Here is a 16,031-nt window from a genome sequence, read left to right on the forward strand (position 1 = left end):
TATTAGTAGTACTTGGCTAGCCAGATCATGCAAGGATATTTGGCCACACAAACCTGATTTGGGATGCACTGCCCTCAGGACAAAGCTAGTGGCTTAGATGAAAATCTTCAGGAAGACAATTGATCAGCCCTCTTGCCACTCCTTTCCTCAGCAAGACTGGGAAATGGACACCTCTCATTCCCACTGCTTTTGGTCCCTTTCACATTCTAGGGTTGGACACGTTTCCCAGGGTGCATTGGGGTGGAATTTTAGGGCACTCTACATCTTTTAGGAGACTCCACGTTTTTCCTTGCCCCACTACAGAAGAAAAGCAGTGATGGGGAAGCAGCCTGCTCTTCTGAAAGTTATTTGAATCTAGGTGGGAGGGAGAATGAGTTTCTGCCTCCCATGAAGGCAGTTGGGTAGAGGTATCAGTCTAGCTGCTGGCTAAAGACTTGGGGAAGGAAGTGCTGTGTAATGATAAGGAGGCTAGATGCCTAGAAGATGACTTTAGGACTTCCATCCTTACAAGAGCTCTCTATTTCCATAGACTCAACACCTGAATATTTGACAGGCTGAACCTCACAAAACCAAATATCCACCTAAAACAGGTCCATTACTATGCACGTGGTGTGATTTGTCTTATGATATGAAACAAATAAACTTGCTGAAATGGAAAATACAAGTCAGTCTTGAACACAATCTGAAGCTCAAACCTCCTGATGAGAGCATTCTCAACCCTTTCAAACACTTGATTGAATCCTTCCTGGAGAATGTTCGTTTGGTACCCCCTCATGTCATGATCACAATGTTCTGTGATGAATTACTGTATTTCAAAGTGATTTCTTTAAATTTTCCCCAAGTATAAAAATCATTGATATTGTTTAAAAGCTACTTGTTTGCCATCTTCTCAAATGGTACTTTGTTACTTCAGCAGAAGTTCTGTAAACTGTGACCTCTTATTGAATTTACAGGCCCGATGTAATAGGTACAGTATTTAATAAAAGAAACCATCTATATTGTGAGACAGATCACAGAACAAATGTTTTGGTGAAAAGAGATTTGAAAGCCTCTTCTGCCATCCCTGTAGCAATGATCAAGTGTATTTATACATACTTTGTGCTTTGGATGAGTAGTTAAAGATTTCATTTTGATTTGCATGTTAGGATATCCAAATGCCAGTGAAGGCTAATTGGAGACTTTTTAAACTTTTTTTTAAAGTATTGATTGGAATGTATAGCAATACAGATCTATGGCTGCTTTAAAAACAGTATTCGTCTGTTGTCAGCTGAACAATTTCTGTGTTTGTGCATATATATGGCCGTGTGTGTGTGTACAGATACTTTAGAACTAGGTGTTCTCTGCCACACGCCCATATGAGCCCTGACTTGCTGGTATAAATCAGGTGTACACTAATTAACTCTATATTAATTTCAGTGACGTTAGTTTATGCCATAGTAAGAAGAACAGAATTGGACCATGTTGTTCTGGCTGCTGAAATCTACCTACCTTATAGGAGATGGAGCTTTATTTAGTTTCCAGAAGCTCATCGGTGTTCCTCTGAAGATTATTCCTGCTTTTTAAGCAGAGCTGGGCCAATTATGTACAATTGCATAATTGACTTATGGACTTCTGCATTTGTTTTCCAAGAACATTCACACAGCTGAATGCTACTGGCATGAATGTTCGTAGGAAGAGAATTTCAAATATGTATGTAAAATTTCTGCAGAAACCAAATGTTAAACAGCTACATAGGCAGTGACTGCATAACCATCCAATTGGGAGCACACCCCATGCCATGAAGGTTCTGGTTCTTAGCTGCCATTGGTTTAGCCAAGAATAAAATGCAACTTGATTCCAAAGGTTTTCAGCTACAGCCATTAAACCACTATCTGTCATCAGCATTTGTGTTTTCAGCTTAACAATTTATGTAGGTTTATAAACTCTTCAGGGCAGGGAAATTCTGACTTGTTTGTAAACATTGTGCTATATAAATAGTAGTGAGGAGGAACACTAGCCTGGAAATGCTTCCTCTGTCTACCTAGAGTAACAAGCACTTGCGGAGTTAGAGAAGGCTCCTAGTGTGTTTTCTCATTGTATACAAGGAGAATATTAGCAACAAAGTACAAGATGGTTCTTGTATCTCAACCTTCACCTTTTCCACTGGAAAGGAAGCTGTAGCCTCCTGGCTTTCATGGTGTCTATGCAGCTTCATGTACGGCTCTTCGAATTTGAAATTCATCATTCTTATTTGTAATACATGAAATTCTGTACAAAAAATATGCCAACATCATTAGGGATGGGGGCGTTTTATACATTATAGAAACAGCAAGTCTTTGGAACACAGAGTAGATATGTCATCAGAACTTCCACCTAAGCAATGTAATTTGTCAGAATTCTTCTTTTTTGGAGCCCATTATACCAAGCTTTCAAAATGCAGCCTTTCTTAAGCAGAGATTTTTTTTTCTTTTCATAAAGTTGGTGAAACTTCCCCCTTGATTTTTAATAACGTTTGCTAATTTTGAATTGTAGGGGACAATGTAGTTAATTAGTTATGGAACTTGGCAAGTTATCTCACTGGTCAGTTGGTAGAGTAATTCCTTAAAGACATATCTCTAAATATGAGATTTTTGACATGCTTTCCCATGAAATCTATTGAAGGAAACACAACTAAAACGAGTAGATGTGATTCTGCTTTCGTGCTGGAGTAAGTAGAGCAGGATTCTACTGAAGTTAATGGAGTGGTACACACACAGTGGTTATATAAAAGGAAAATCAGGAACATTTTCTATAGAAGAAAAATAAAGTTTAGTCCATGATAAAAATCTGAGAAATATATGTTATGGCTCATGCCAGTTTTATGGTGAAACTAATTCTGACCCTTATGTGGCACTAAATTAAAATGGCATGAGATCAGTGCTCATATAACACTATAGCACTCTCTAATTAGTTAGAGGAATTGATCCAAAAGGATTTGGCAGTGACTATTCATACCTAAAACAATGCTTGCCCATCATAGACCAGTAGAATGTGTGTCTCTGTAGTTCAATTTCTGCAGACAATTAGTCAAGGCCTTGCAGATTCAGGCTTTTGGATTATTCTTATGTCTTACCATTAAAGGTGATAAAATATTGTAGCAAAACTTCAGAACAGGTGTAGTAATGTTTTGATCTCTGGATGACACACATGAAAATAAAATTATGATAATCTACAGGGTATTGATGAACTTGTGATATCTTTTTCTTGCTGAACACTCAAATTCAATCCAAATGTCTTAATCACTTAAAGTTTCTAGTTTAGACACTTTTGGGCTGATTTTTGTTTTCCAGAGGTTGCCAAATATTAGCAGGAATTCTAAGTCTAGTTCTAGTTTAAAAAGCAAGTTTATTGCTTTCCAATCTGATGCACTCTTAGAGTTCATAAACACATTTTGTAATTCTCCGTAAGAAAACTATTTTTTCTTGATGAGCATAGCTGCTAGTTATAGCAGTTAGGATCCAGGGAACTACAGGCCAGTCAGCCTCACCTCAGTCCCTGGAAAAATCATGGAGCAGGTCCTCAAGGAATCAATTATGAAACACTTAGAGGAGAGGAAAGTGATCAGGAACAGTCAGCATGGATTCACCAAGGGCAAGTCATGCCTGACTAACCTAATTGCCTTCTATGATGAGATAACTGGCTCTGTGGATGAGGGGAAAGCAGTGGATGTGTTATTCCTTGACTTTAGCAAAGCTTTTGATACAGTCTCCCACAGTATTCTTGCCGCCAAGTTAAAGAAGTATGGGCTGGATGAATGGACTGTAAGGTGGATAGAAAGCTGGCTAGATCGTCGGGCTCAACGGGTAGTGATCAATGGCTCCATGTCTAGTTGGCAGCCAGTTTCAAGCGGAGTGCCCCAAGGGTCGGTCCTGGGGCCGGTTTTGTTTAATATCTTTATTAATGATCTGGAGGATGGTGTGGACTGCACTCTCAGCAAGTTTGCCGATGACACTAAACTGGGAGGCGTGGTAGATACACTAGAGGGTAGGGATCAGATACAGAGGGACCTAGACAAATTAGAGGATTGGGCCAAAAAAACCCTGATGAGGTTCAACAAGGACAAGTGCAGAGTCCTGCACTTAGGACGGAAGAATCCCATGCACAGCTACAGACTAGGGACCGAATGGCTGGGTAGCAGTTCTGCAGAAAAGGACCTAGGGGTCACAGTGGACAAGAAGCTGGATATGAGTCAACAGTGTGCTCTTGTTGCCAAGAAGGCTAACGGCATTTTGGGCTGTATAAGTAGGGGCATTGCCAGCAGATGGAGGAACGTGATCATTCCCCTTTATTCGACATTGGTGAGGCCTCATCTGGAATACTGTGTCCAGTTTTGGGCCCCACACTACAAGAAGGATGTGGAAAAATTGGAAAGAGTCCAGCAGAGGGCAACAAAAATGATTAGGGATCTGGAGCACATGACTTATGAGGAGAGGCTGAGGGAACTGGGATTATTTAGTCTCCAGAAGAGAAGAATGAGGGGGGATTTGATAGCTGCTTTCAACTACCTGAGGGGGGGGTTCCAAAGAGGATGGAGCTCGGCTGTTCTCGGTGGTGGCAGATGACAGAACAAGGAGCAATGGTCTCAAGTTGCAGTGGGGGAGGTCTAGGTTGGATATTAGGAAAAACTTTTTCACTAGGAGGGTGGTGAAGCACTGGAATGCGTTACCTAGGAAGGTGGTGGAGTCTCCTTCTTTGGAGGTTTTTAAGGCCCGGCTTGACAAAGCCCTGGCTGGGATGATTTAGTTGGGAATTGGTCCTGCTTTGAGCAGGGGGTTGGACTAGATGACCTCCTGAGGTCCCTTCCAACCCTGATATTCTGTGATTCTATGATTCTACATGCACTTTGTATCCATGAGGATTTTTTTCTTTAAATCTTACTATGTGGACAAGCTTTCAATCAAATTGCCAAAAAGGGGATGGGGGAGAGAGAGGAAGTTCACTGAAGGAAGATGTGAAAGACACAGCCAGATGGCCTCTTCCCTCTGGTCTGGAATTGTCATTCTCTTTAAGGAGACTGCCATATTCAATCACATTCAACTTACATCAAGGGGTGGGGTCAGGATCAGACAGCAGTTCTTTAGAATCTTCTCTTTTTTATGGTATTAGAATGTAAACCGGTATTTGGCTTCCTGAAAGTTGTACACCATTGTAGTATATACTCAATTCCACTGGTATTATAGATTTCTCTATCCACCAAGCAAGGACTGAATTTAAAGTAAACACATGATTAGTTTGGCCAGATGTCACATTGGTGAAAGGTGCTGATTTATCATGTACATTCTCTCTGAATCTGGCAGCTAGAGTTTTGAACACCTAATCTGAACAAGCAGTCTGGAACCTTGGTAACATTTAAAATTCATCTCTTTGAACGAGTGCAGACAGATTAATGAAGCAATATTTATTACACTGTTATCATGCTGTGCCTTTCTCCATATTCTGGGAAGGGGGGGGGCTAATATTTGATCCGACAATCCTATTCTTAAAGGAATATTTCATATTTTGATTACTCTTCTATTTGACTGCCCACCTAATTCATGCATGAAACCTGCCTGGGGAAATTATGCACAGTAGTCTAGTAGCTTTATTATGTCACTGTCTGAAAACACTACCTTGCTGCGAGCATGATTATCCATATATAAAGCTACAGGCATTTAGACTAATCTATGCCATCTTCCCTGGTTAATTATGTTGCTTTTATTTTTTTCCCTTAATTTATTCTTCATATTCCTAGCTATTTTTGTTTTAATCAAAACAGGATAAGAGAACCTGCAACAGGTCATCACACAGAATTTCCTTGCAAAGCAGAGGCTTAGAGATATTGGAGAAAATATTATAAATTGGAAGAGTTTATTGTGCACTCCATTATTTTTTCTACCTTTGAATTATTAACCAGACTTTGGTTGATTTTGATGACAAGGGTGTCTTAGAAAGGTACAGACACCTACACTGTACAACTGAGTGCTTCACAGCATGGTACAGAAATTTAATCCATGTCCTTTTGAGCTCTGCTTTGTTAAAGTCCATTTCAAATGCAAGCACTTCACAGGATTGAGTCCTCTTTGCTTCGGCACTGAGTTTAGGACAAAAACATTACTATAATTTTAGAGTAGATGTAATATTTTCAGCCTCTCAGGCTGTGGAAGACACTGCTGGGCAGAATGCCCCAAGCATTCTTTCAGACCATTGATAAATTCAGTATTTGCCATGGACAAATGAACTTTAATACCTACTCAATTTTGTAAAGGAGAGTGAATGTTGTGGGTGCTTTAGGCAGAATGGCTCTCCTCTCCTCACTCCACCAGCTCCCCACTCCTGGCCCACAGCACACCCATACACTCATCCAGCTCCTTTACCAACGGCAGGTTTTCCCATGCTCGAAACAATCCGGAATTAACAGGCTTATAACTGTACATGGTGGGTGACTTTAATACCTGCTGTAGAGGTGGAGAAACTTGAGGCACAAAGCAGTGAAGTTACTCAGCCAATGTCATGTGGCAGAGACAGGAATTACAACCAATTGCCAGTCTCCTGCTCTAACCATTTAACCAAACTTCTTGAGGTTTTTTTGTTTGTTTTTCCTTCAGTCTCCCACTAATTCAGCCATTTTGAACATCACTGTAACTCCATGCAGCTACGCTCCTAGGAATGCAAACATTATCCTGTAACATTAAACTTGGTCCATTTATAATTTTTAATTATTTGTATAGCCACAAAATGTATGTGGTTCTTTCTAAACAGGGAGGAAGCCACAGCCCTTGCTCTGAAGAGGCTACCTTACATGTAAAAAGCAACAGAGGGTCCTGTGGCACCTTTAAGACTAACAGAAGTATTGGGAGCATAAGCTTTCGTGGGTAAGAACCTCACTTCTTCAGATGCAAGTGCTCTGATACCTTACATGTGACACTTTTAAATTGGAGCAATAAACTATAAGGTTTTGAACTTACTACAATGTCTTTTATCAGAGGATCTGGAAAGACTTTTACATCTAAGCCTCAAAACTCCACTGTGAGGTAGGGAATAAGGCTCCATTTTACAAGAGGTAGACAAGACATAGAGATAAATTCCTGGCCCCACTGATGTCAATGGGAATTCTGCCACTGATTTCAATAGGGCCAGGATTTTACTGGAGACGTTAAATCACTTGTGACACATTTACTTCAGATGTGGGAATAGAAGTTACATCTTTCCCCACTCCCCAATCCTGTGATCGTCACAAGTCTGTTTTACCTCAAATACAATAACTTGAGAATTGTGGCTTATCTCAAAAAGCCACTGAAAAAACTATACCCAGATTTTAATTTTACATTGATTTACAAATTTCCTTCTGAATATAGTTACAAGAGAAACTACAGTTGTTCTTCCCATTGTGCACGCCACATGGTTAAACAGAGTACCCTATTTTTGCAAATACACTGGGTTTTTGTAGTCTTTCACTTTATCAGTTCTCTCAATTAAGATGCACGATCAAATATCTCACACTCATGTACCAGGAAAATAGTAATTTTTCATATTGTATTATGCCAAAATATTAGAGCAGCGAAATGGAGTCTGGTAACACAACCCTGTTAGCTTGGAGGAGAATCTGTGTTTAAGAACATCCTGTGAACTTTTTCCTCTGGCCAATAGGGATTCAGTATCACTGATGTAACATCAACCCATCCCAGTAGATTGCTAGAGTATTATGTAGACTTGTAGAGCATGGGTGAAGGGGTCTTGCAGACTTGCAGGAAGTTGCCTGCACTACCCACTGAAGGGTTAGAGATGCATTTGAACAGACCGGTTCCATTAGAGTAGATGTGGAAAAGAGAACTTAGTGTGTGAAAACCCCTGTTAGACTGGCTCTTATTTTTCAGTCCCTGGCTCAAGAAGAAGAGGCTGCTTGATATTGTGTGTTGGGATCATGAAGAGCTGGTGAGACCCTATGCTTGCTTTTAATTCTCTGCCTCTATAAAATGAAGATGAAAATTCTATCCATGTGGTAATTAACTCTCTGGTTCTTTCCTCTCTGGTCTCCTTTTAGTGGAGAAGTTGTTTTTACAATGAATAGAATCAGAGTAAAGCTGCTAAATAAATAACTTTTCATAACATGTCATAGCATATAGCCATATATTCATTATCAGACTTGGTGCAGCTAGGCCAAATGAAACATGAATAAATTAAGCTGGTGGTTGGTTTGTAAGAAGTCATTTTAACTCAGATTCTGCCCATGCTGTAATGGGCTGTGTAGTTTTTGCAAATCTGCAAAGCGACAGATCTTTCAGGTCTCTTGCTGCTTTCATTACACAAAAATTAAATTCCAAGGGGACACCCCACAGAACCAGATGTTGTTGAAAAGCATATAAATCTGAATCGTGTGGAAAAGCTTCAGAAACCAGACTACTCTACTATATTTCTAATGTAAATGGCTGGAGGCCCTTCATCATAAGTGTTTGATTTCCATTTCTCTCCTGAATAAGTCTGAATTCTACTCAATGTATTCGTCTTCATGACTAAATGGCAAGCAGCAGCTATTTCCTGGTAGAAAGTACTTCTTTCTCAGGTAGAAAGTTTCATTTTAATAATGGTGTTACCCAGTCCCCAGTCTGTAGTAGGAGAGCACTTATCAACTAGGCATTCTTGGGTCCAAGGGCCTCAACCTGGCCTCTTACTTTGCTTCAAAGACCTGGAACCATAATCAGTAATAGGCACAGGTGTTTATAATGTAGTCCTCCAGCTACCTCCTTTGTAGACTCATGCCTTTGTGAACCCACAAATCGGGCAGGTGAATGAATTTCCAATATTTGTGTCCACAGTGGATAGTGCCTGAAACTTTGCAGGCACAATTTATAAGTCACTTTCGAAATTTGACCCAGTAGCTGAAAACAAGTTTGCAATATCTGAGGCACCACTGGTGAACAAGCCCGCTGTGTGCAATAAAATCATAAAAGTACTAATGGGTACTTAACCTGTGACTTTTAGCCCATAATGAGTTTGGTATAAGATAGTGTGTGTGTGTGTGTGTGCGTGTGTGCGAGAGAGAGAGAGAGAGATGATATGTTTGACATACTGAACAATGGCTATTTTTGTCTTTGCACGTTATTAAAAAGCCCTGATTCAGCAACATACTAAAGCACGTGCCTATCTTTTTAAACACATGAGTAATGCTGTTTTACTCAATAGTATTACTCATGTACTTAGGTACTTTGCTGAATTGGGGCTACAGTTATTTAACCAATTCACCTGGAAAACACATTTTAAATTTCTGATTTCAGCCAATGCCACTGGAAAGAACAGATCATTCAGGCTGCAGTTGGTTGGCTTAACAGAAATCCTTGATAGGCTCATCCTCAACTGGAACGAATAAAACAATCAATGCCCAATTGAAGTTGGTCGATACCAAATGCATGCAACTTTGTTACCTATTTTGTGTGGTATTGGTGTCCTGTGATACACCAGAGTCAGACTAGTGCTCTTCTCTGGCTTTAAATTCTATGATTCTAGACTCTAAAATGTAAGAGCTCTGGTTTGCACTTGTTCTCTCTCATATGGTGGTACAATTTAAATGAATAAAGGGCCATTACATGGCCCTCTTAGTCAAATGACGCTCGGTTTTTATCCTACTTGAATTTTCCCATGTATCTCAAGATACTTGCCAGGTTCAAAATGGTGAGCAGCAGTCCAAGAGCTGGTGGAGGTAGCTGGGGAAAAAAGGGGACATCAACCAACTGAAAAGAGCAAGTTTAAATGTATTCTTAATCTTCGTGAAACTTGAGTGCACACAAGTTTAGAGAGAATCTTAGGTTTCCTTAACTTGCAAACTGTCACTTAGCAGGTTAGCCCTAGGTCTCACTGATGTGAGCTTCATTACAGATCATGCTTTTCACGGGCCTGGAGTGGTGTTGAACCATTTCTTGACAGGTCCAAGCAAGTCTTCCATTAATATCAGGCAGGCACGTCTTCCTTTCCTGTATACTTTTGCTTTTCCTCCAGAGCAAACTTATTTTGATATAGCTTTTACAAGGAAAATCCCACTCTTAAAATTTGATTTTCTCTATACACCTGTTATAACGTGTCAGAGCAGTGATGCAGTTCAGGGAACTGAAACATCCTCACGTCTTTTCCAAAAATATCACAGCTAAGGTTCCTGTTTCCATTCTAATAGCCCTCTTAATAGGATGGGCTTCCCCCCCTCCCCAAACCAGTGTATTTCAGATTTTTTTGGGGGGGGGGGGGAGAGGGATTTTTTCTCAAATTATTAATTTGTTTATCACTATTCTCAATAGCTTGTACTAGTGTAAAATGGGTGAAAAGCGTATCAAGTGCTTTACTGCTGTTGAGATAACTGCATGTTGGATCCACTGCATGTCCCTTGTATTAACTCTTTGATTAATCAATATATATATTCCCTCCCGCCTCCCCCTTTAAAAAAAAAAAAAAAATCTTTCATGATCTACCTTTTGTAAACCCATGTTGCATTTTATCCCACTTTCCATTTACCTATGTGTTGTTAATTACTCTTTTCTTCAAAATTTGTTGTTAAACTTTGTGTACTACTGAGTTCAGACTAACGAATCTGTAGCTGCCTGGATCAGATTTTTCCCTATCTTAAATATAGGTAGTATATTTGCAGTTCTCCAGTCCTACAGTACTACCCCTTATTTGATAATTTGATTGCAAATCTGGTAGTGGGGATTTTTAATTTCATGTGCCAGTTTTCATTATTCTGGGCTGGAGATTATTCAGGTTCTTCCATCCCTCCCCACTTGAGGACATTACGCTCTTTGAGTTTTTCTTCCGCCTCAGGTGTGGTAATTTCCATCCCCTCTAGCCTTTACCCCCATGTCTACATTATCCTTAGTGATAACACAATATTCGTCTTAGTTCTTGAGCTATACCTAAATCATACTTCCTTTCTACCCCATCCTTGTTATGTAGGGGCCCCACTTGCTCTCTCTTCATTTTATACAGCTAAAGAACCTTTTAGTATTTTAATTTTTGTTGCAAGATCTAACTCAGCTTGACTTTTGGCAGTTCTCACTTTATCCCTTCACTTTTTGACCTCCAAGACATAGTGTTCTTTGCTGGTTAGGCCTTTCTTCCATTCCCTCGAGGATCTCTGCTTGCTTCTTACAGCCTTTTAGAGGTGGATATTCATCAACTTAGGTCTGGAGCCCTTTCCTACAAATTTTCTGCCCTTGCTTGGAATGCAAATTCCAGACCATTCTTGCTCCTTTAATTTCAATGTGGAAGAGATTTAGAATTTAAGGACCTTGGCTCTTCAGTCTAGTTGACATGCAGGCGCCGGGCTCCTTAGCACAAGGAACGTGAGGCAAAAACATCATAAGGTGTTAAACCTACAAAGAATTCATAATCACACACACAATTAATAAATTATGCCTAGACTGATTCCCCAATTATTGCACAAATATTAGAAATTGGAGATTAATATACTAAATTAATGTATAGCCTTATCAGAGTTTGTTTCCTATTGCAATATGGGAGTCTCAGTTGGAATGCAATAATTATGACTCATTTAAATTTGCCACATATTCAAAGCCTTTTAAGTCAGTCTGGATTTTTTTTTTTTTTCCAAAAAGCTAAGGGGCTTTTTCATATGCAAACCAAATAACCACAGCCAACCATTGAAACTGCTTGGATTGAACCTGAATTGACCATTACTCTTCTAGGCTTCAAATGTATTTTGATAAATGATCTATGCCAGCAGGAGAGAGGCATGATTTGTTAGGTTTGTTTTCCATGCTGCCTTGAACAAAGTAGAGAGTGTGTAAGTAAATACAAGTGTCTAACCTTTGGGATAGCAAACTGAAAAATGTAGGTGTTACGCACCCTGATGAAGATATAATCCATGTTAGATTAGACTGCATTTTTACCTGAAGATGTCGGATCTTCACAAAGGCAGGTGAATAGTATCCCCATTTTACAGATGGGGAAACTGGGGCACAGAGTTTGAGACATACCAAAGGTCACAAAAAGAAATAGCAGAGCCTGGAACAGAATCTTGGGCTCCTGACTCCCAGTTGTCTGATCTAACCCCCTAGGGTATGTCTCTACAACTGCATTTAAACACCTGGGGCTGTCCCTTGTCAGCTGACTTGGGCTCATGGGGATCAGGCTGTGGGGCTGTACATTTGCAGTGTAGACATTTGGGTTCGGGCTTGGGCTGGAGGCCAGGCTCTGGGACCCTCCCCTCCTCACAGGGTCCCAGATTTTCGGTTCCAGTCCGAGCTGGTATGTATACAGTGCAGTTTTACAGCCCGGTGGCCTGAACCCTGCAAGCCCGAGTCAGCCGACATGGGGCAGCTACAGGTGTCTAATTGCAGTGTAGGCATATCCTTAACTGCCACTGTGAAATCTCTCATATAATCTGAGTATTTTAGTGTATCTATATCTATAGATACACAAGCGCACAAACGAATATATATATGCGCATATATACGCACGCACTCCACACGCATAGGGTTGCCAACTTTCCAGTCGCACAAAATGGAACACCCTAGCCACGCCCCTTCCCCAAGGCCCCACCCCCTGCTCATTACATTTTCCCCCTCCCTCACTCACTTTCACTGAGCTGGGGCAGGGGTTTGGGGTGCGGGAGGAGATGAGGGCACTAAATGGGGGTGTGAGCTTCAGGGTGGGGCCAGAAATGAGGGGTTCAGGGTGCGGGAGGGGGTCCAGGCTGGGGCAGGGAGTTGGGATGCAGGAGGGGGCTCCAGGCTGGGGGGTGGGGCCGAGGGATTTGGGATGTGGGAGGGGGCTATGGGTTGAGGCAGGGGGTTGGGATGTGGGACTAGTGAGGGCTCTGGGATGGGGGTGCTGGCTCTGGCTTGGGGCTGGTGATGAGGGGTTTGGGATACAGAAGGGGGCTCGGGGTTGGGGCACGGGCTTATTTCAGGCGGCTCCGGGTCAGCAGCACAGCAGGGCTAAAGTAGGCTGCCTGCCTGTCCTAGCTCTGTGCTGTGCCCTGGAACTGGCCAATGGGAGTGCAGAGCGGGTGCTCGGGCAGCGCTCAGAGCCCTGTAGCCTGCTCTGCCTAGGAGCCAAACCTGCTGGCTGCTTCCAGGGCGCAGCATGGTGCCCCAGGACAGGTAGGGACTAGCCTGCCTTAGAACTGCAGCACCGGTGACCGGACTTTTAATTGCCCAGTCAGCAGTGCTGACTGGAACCGCCAGGGTCTCTTTTCGACCGGGCATTTCCATCGAAAACTGGACACCCGGTCACCCTAAGTGACATGCATGTCCACACACACACACACACACACACACACACACACACACACACAAATTAAGTTATAGTGGGTACTATTTAAACATGTCTACTTATAGCCAAATATGAACAAATTAGACCTATAATTTCAATGGAAGCTGCTAGGTGTTCAGCACTTTTGAAAAATCAAGTCCCTTATTTAGATGCTTAATTACTAATCTAGGGGCCCAGCATAAGTCATCCATTCATCTTGGCCAAATCACTGAGGACTTCTAGTTCTTAATTGCTATATTTCTTCAGTGTTTAAGCTTTTTCATTTTCAGGGTTTTCTAAGAAATTCTTTTTCCACACATTAATGTTTTTATATATATATATATAACTGTCAGAAAGCTGGGGGAAGTGTGGATGAGGATAATTTTCTTTATTAAAGCACATTTCAATGAGTTTCTTCTGATGGCTTCTGGAAATGCCCAATAGGATACACTCTTCCCTTCTCGAGAATCCATTGTTTGTGACAGGGAGTGATCCTGATTGTGAGGCAAAATTGCAACATCAATTTGGGCCTAATTGTGTGTATGCTAGCTGTCAGAGAAGGCGCGTGGGAGTCCAGTTTCCTACATTAAAATTCCTACATTTGCCAAGAAACCCCTATGTGACCGTGAGCAAACTATTCACTGTCTGTCTGTGCCCCATTAACCTCACCTGTAAAATGGATAAAATAATGCCTCACAGGGGAGTTTGGAGAGCAAATCAATCTTGTGTTTTTGTGTTTTTTTTTTTTTTAAACTAACTTTGAAATTCTTGGATGAAAAGCTCTGGAGCACATGGATTTTTATTATGTTTTAGGAAAAATTTTAAAAGTATAAGTATGTATCCCAGAATCATCATTTTAGACCTTTTTCATAAAAAATGGGTACTTGACTGACTCAAATATTATTATTCAGAATAAAATATATTCATGCTGTGAATTCATTTTGCTGTGAAATCCTATATAAAAATGATTTTATTTATATAGTTATGGTTTCGTGGTAGGCTGCTCCTTCTGAGAACCTTTCCCAGTGCCCTGAGTGGGCTCCTTTTCATGTGGTAGGTCTGGGCCTTCACTTTTGTGTCGGATGGGATCCTGTAGTCCCACCACTCTCCAACTGGGTCTCCTGGTTATACCCCCTGGTTGAGAACCCATGTTATTCTGCAGGCCCTACGGGCATAGCACTTGTAAGAGTCTCCCTCTGGCAGCCTACGGACAGGGACAGTATGCAACAATACAGAAGTAGCTTCTCCAGAACAAAGTATGACTGACTTTGCCCAAAAAAGTACACAGTGGATTTTAAACAAGAGACCTATAAGCATATTGTCACCTATGCTTGCCATTCCCTTCAAGCCCCTAGGTAGACCTGACATAGCCCATTTTCTTGGGGACCAAGTTATAGCCTTTTGCTGTTGTCTCTGACTTTGTCTGTGTGTCAGCCCCACAATATGCTGACCACTTTCCCCTCTACCATTCTGTTGGGGCCCCTTTAACAGATCAGTGTTCAAATTCTCAGCCTTGGCAAACAGCCCAATCCCAAAGTCAGGGCTGAGGAGTCTCCTCTTCATGGCTATATCTCTGGCTATTGTTTGAGGGAATTCTTCTTAACTAGGCCATTGTTTTACCTTTCCTGCCTGGTTTCTTTTAACAATCTCTTTTGATCTAACGTTCCATCCATGCAAGCCAATACCCTACAGAGTCACTAAGAGGCATATGACACTGACAAAAAATACAAATATTTCCCAATACTCCACAGTTGTAACCACTGAAGGGAATGAATTTTCAACAGTGCAAGACTTTCTAGGCAAGAACCAGACAATGCTGTTTACTTGTAGAAATTAGTTTAGTGACACTAAAGTGTTTAAAATAGGTAGCCAGGTCAGTATTACACCATACATGTATATCATTAATCTGAAATATGTTTGTGAAAAGCTAAGCTGATAGGATCATAACCATAAGGTTGATTTGTTTTACTGACTTGCATATTGTCTCTCTAATTGTTTGTGGATCCTGAGTTTCTCATGGCTGCGTTTAATTATTCCCGCTTGGATTGCCTTGGTATCTGTTGATTGTTCCTGACCAGCAGGAAGAAAGACAAGCTGCAAGGGATGTGGTTTAATTAGGCCACAACTTAACTGAGCTGGGAACTATTCTAACATAACTCATACAGTGCAGGTCATTATTCCTTCCTTAATCGATTGCACCTGATGGAAGATGGCCATCAGACCTCTGTATCTGACTGCCAGCCTATTGCTGGAACCCTACGGCTGTCCCTTTACATGAGGGCTAAGGAGCTGGGAAAGGGGGTTGGCTCTTCATGGTACCAGACAGTAGGAGCCCCAAACCTGTTCCCAGCATCTTTAGGGGATGCCTGCCCCCAAAGTCCATTTCCAATTCCTTTCACCAGGGAACCAGACCCCTTATGGAATGAGTACTGGCCCTGGACACCTGCCACAGTTAATTTAGCTGACTCTCATCCACTGCCAGCAAGCTACAAGATTAACAGTTCCAGCATTGACCAAAAATATATCTGCTCCCAGGTTGGCAAGGTGTACCCCCTACTCCCTAAATAAGTCGGGTTCTAAATAGGTTTTGGTGGGTAATAGGGTTACCATACGTCCTCTTTTTCCTGGACATGTCCGGCTTTTCGGCACTCAAACCCCCGTCCGGGGGGAATTGCCAAAAAGTCGAACATGTCCGGGAAAATGGCGGCTCTGCTCCTCCCCGGACTCTTCGGCTCTGTTTAAGAGCCGAGCTGCCCGAGCGCTATGGGCTTCAGGCA

The sequence above is a fragment of the Terrapene carolina genome, unplaced genomic scaffold (genome assembly GCF_002925995.2).
Source record: "Terrapene carolina triunguis isolate 2854851 unplaced genomic scaffold, T_m_triunguis-2.0 Scaffold130, whole genome shotgun sequence".
NCBI classification, from domain to species: Eukaryota; Metazoa; Chordata; order Testudines; family Emydidae; genus Terrapene; species Terrapene triunguis.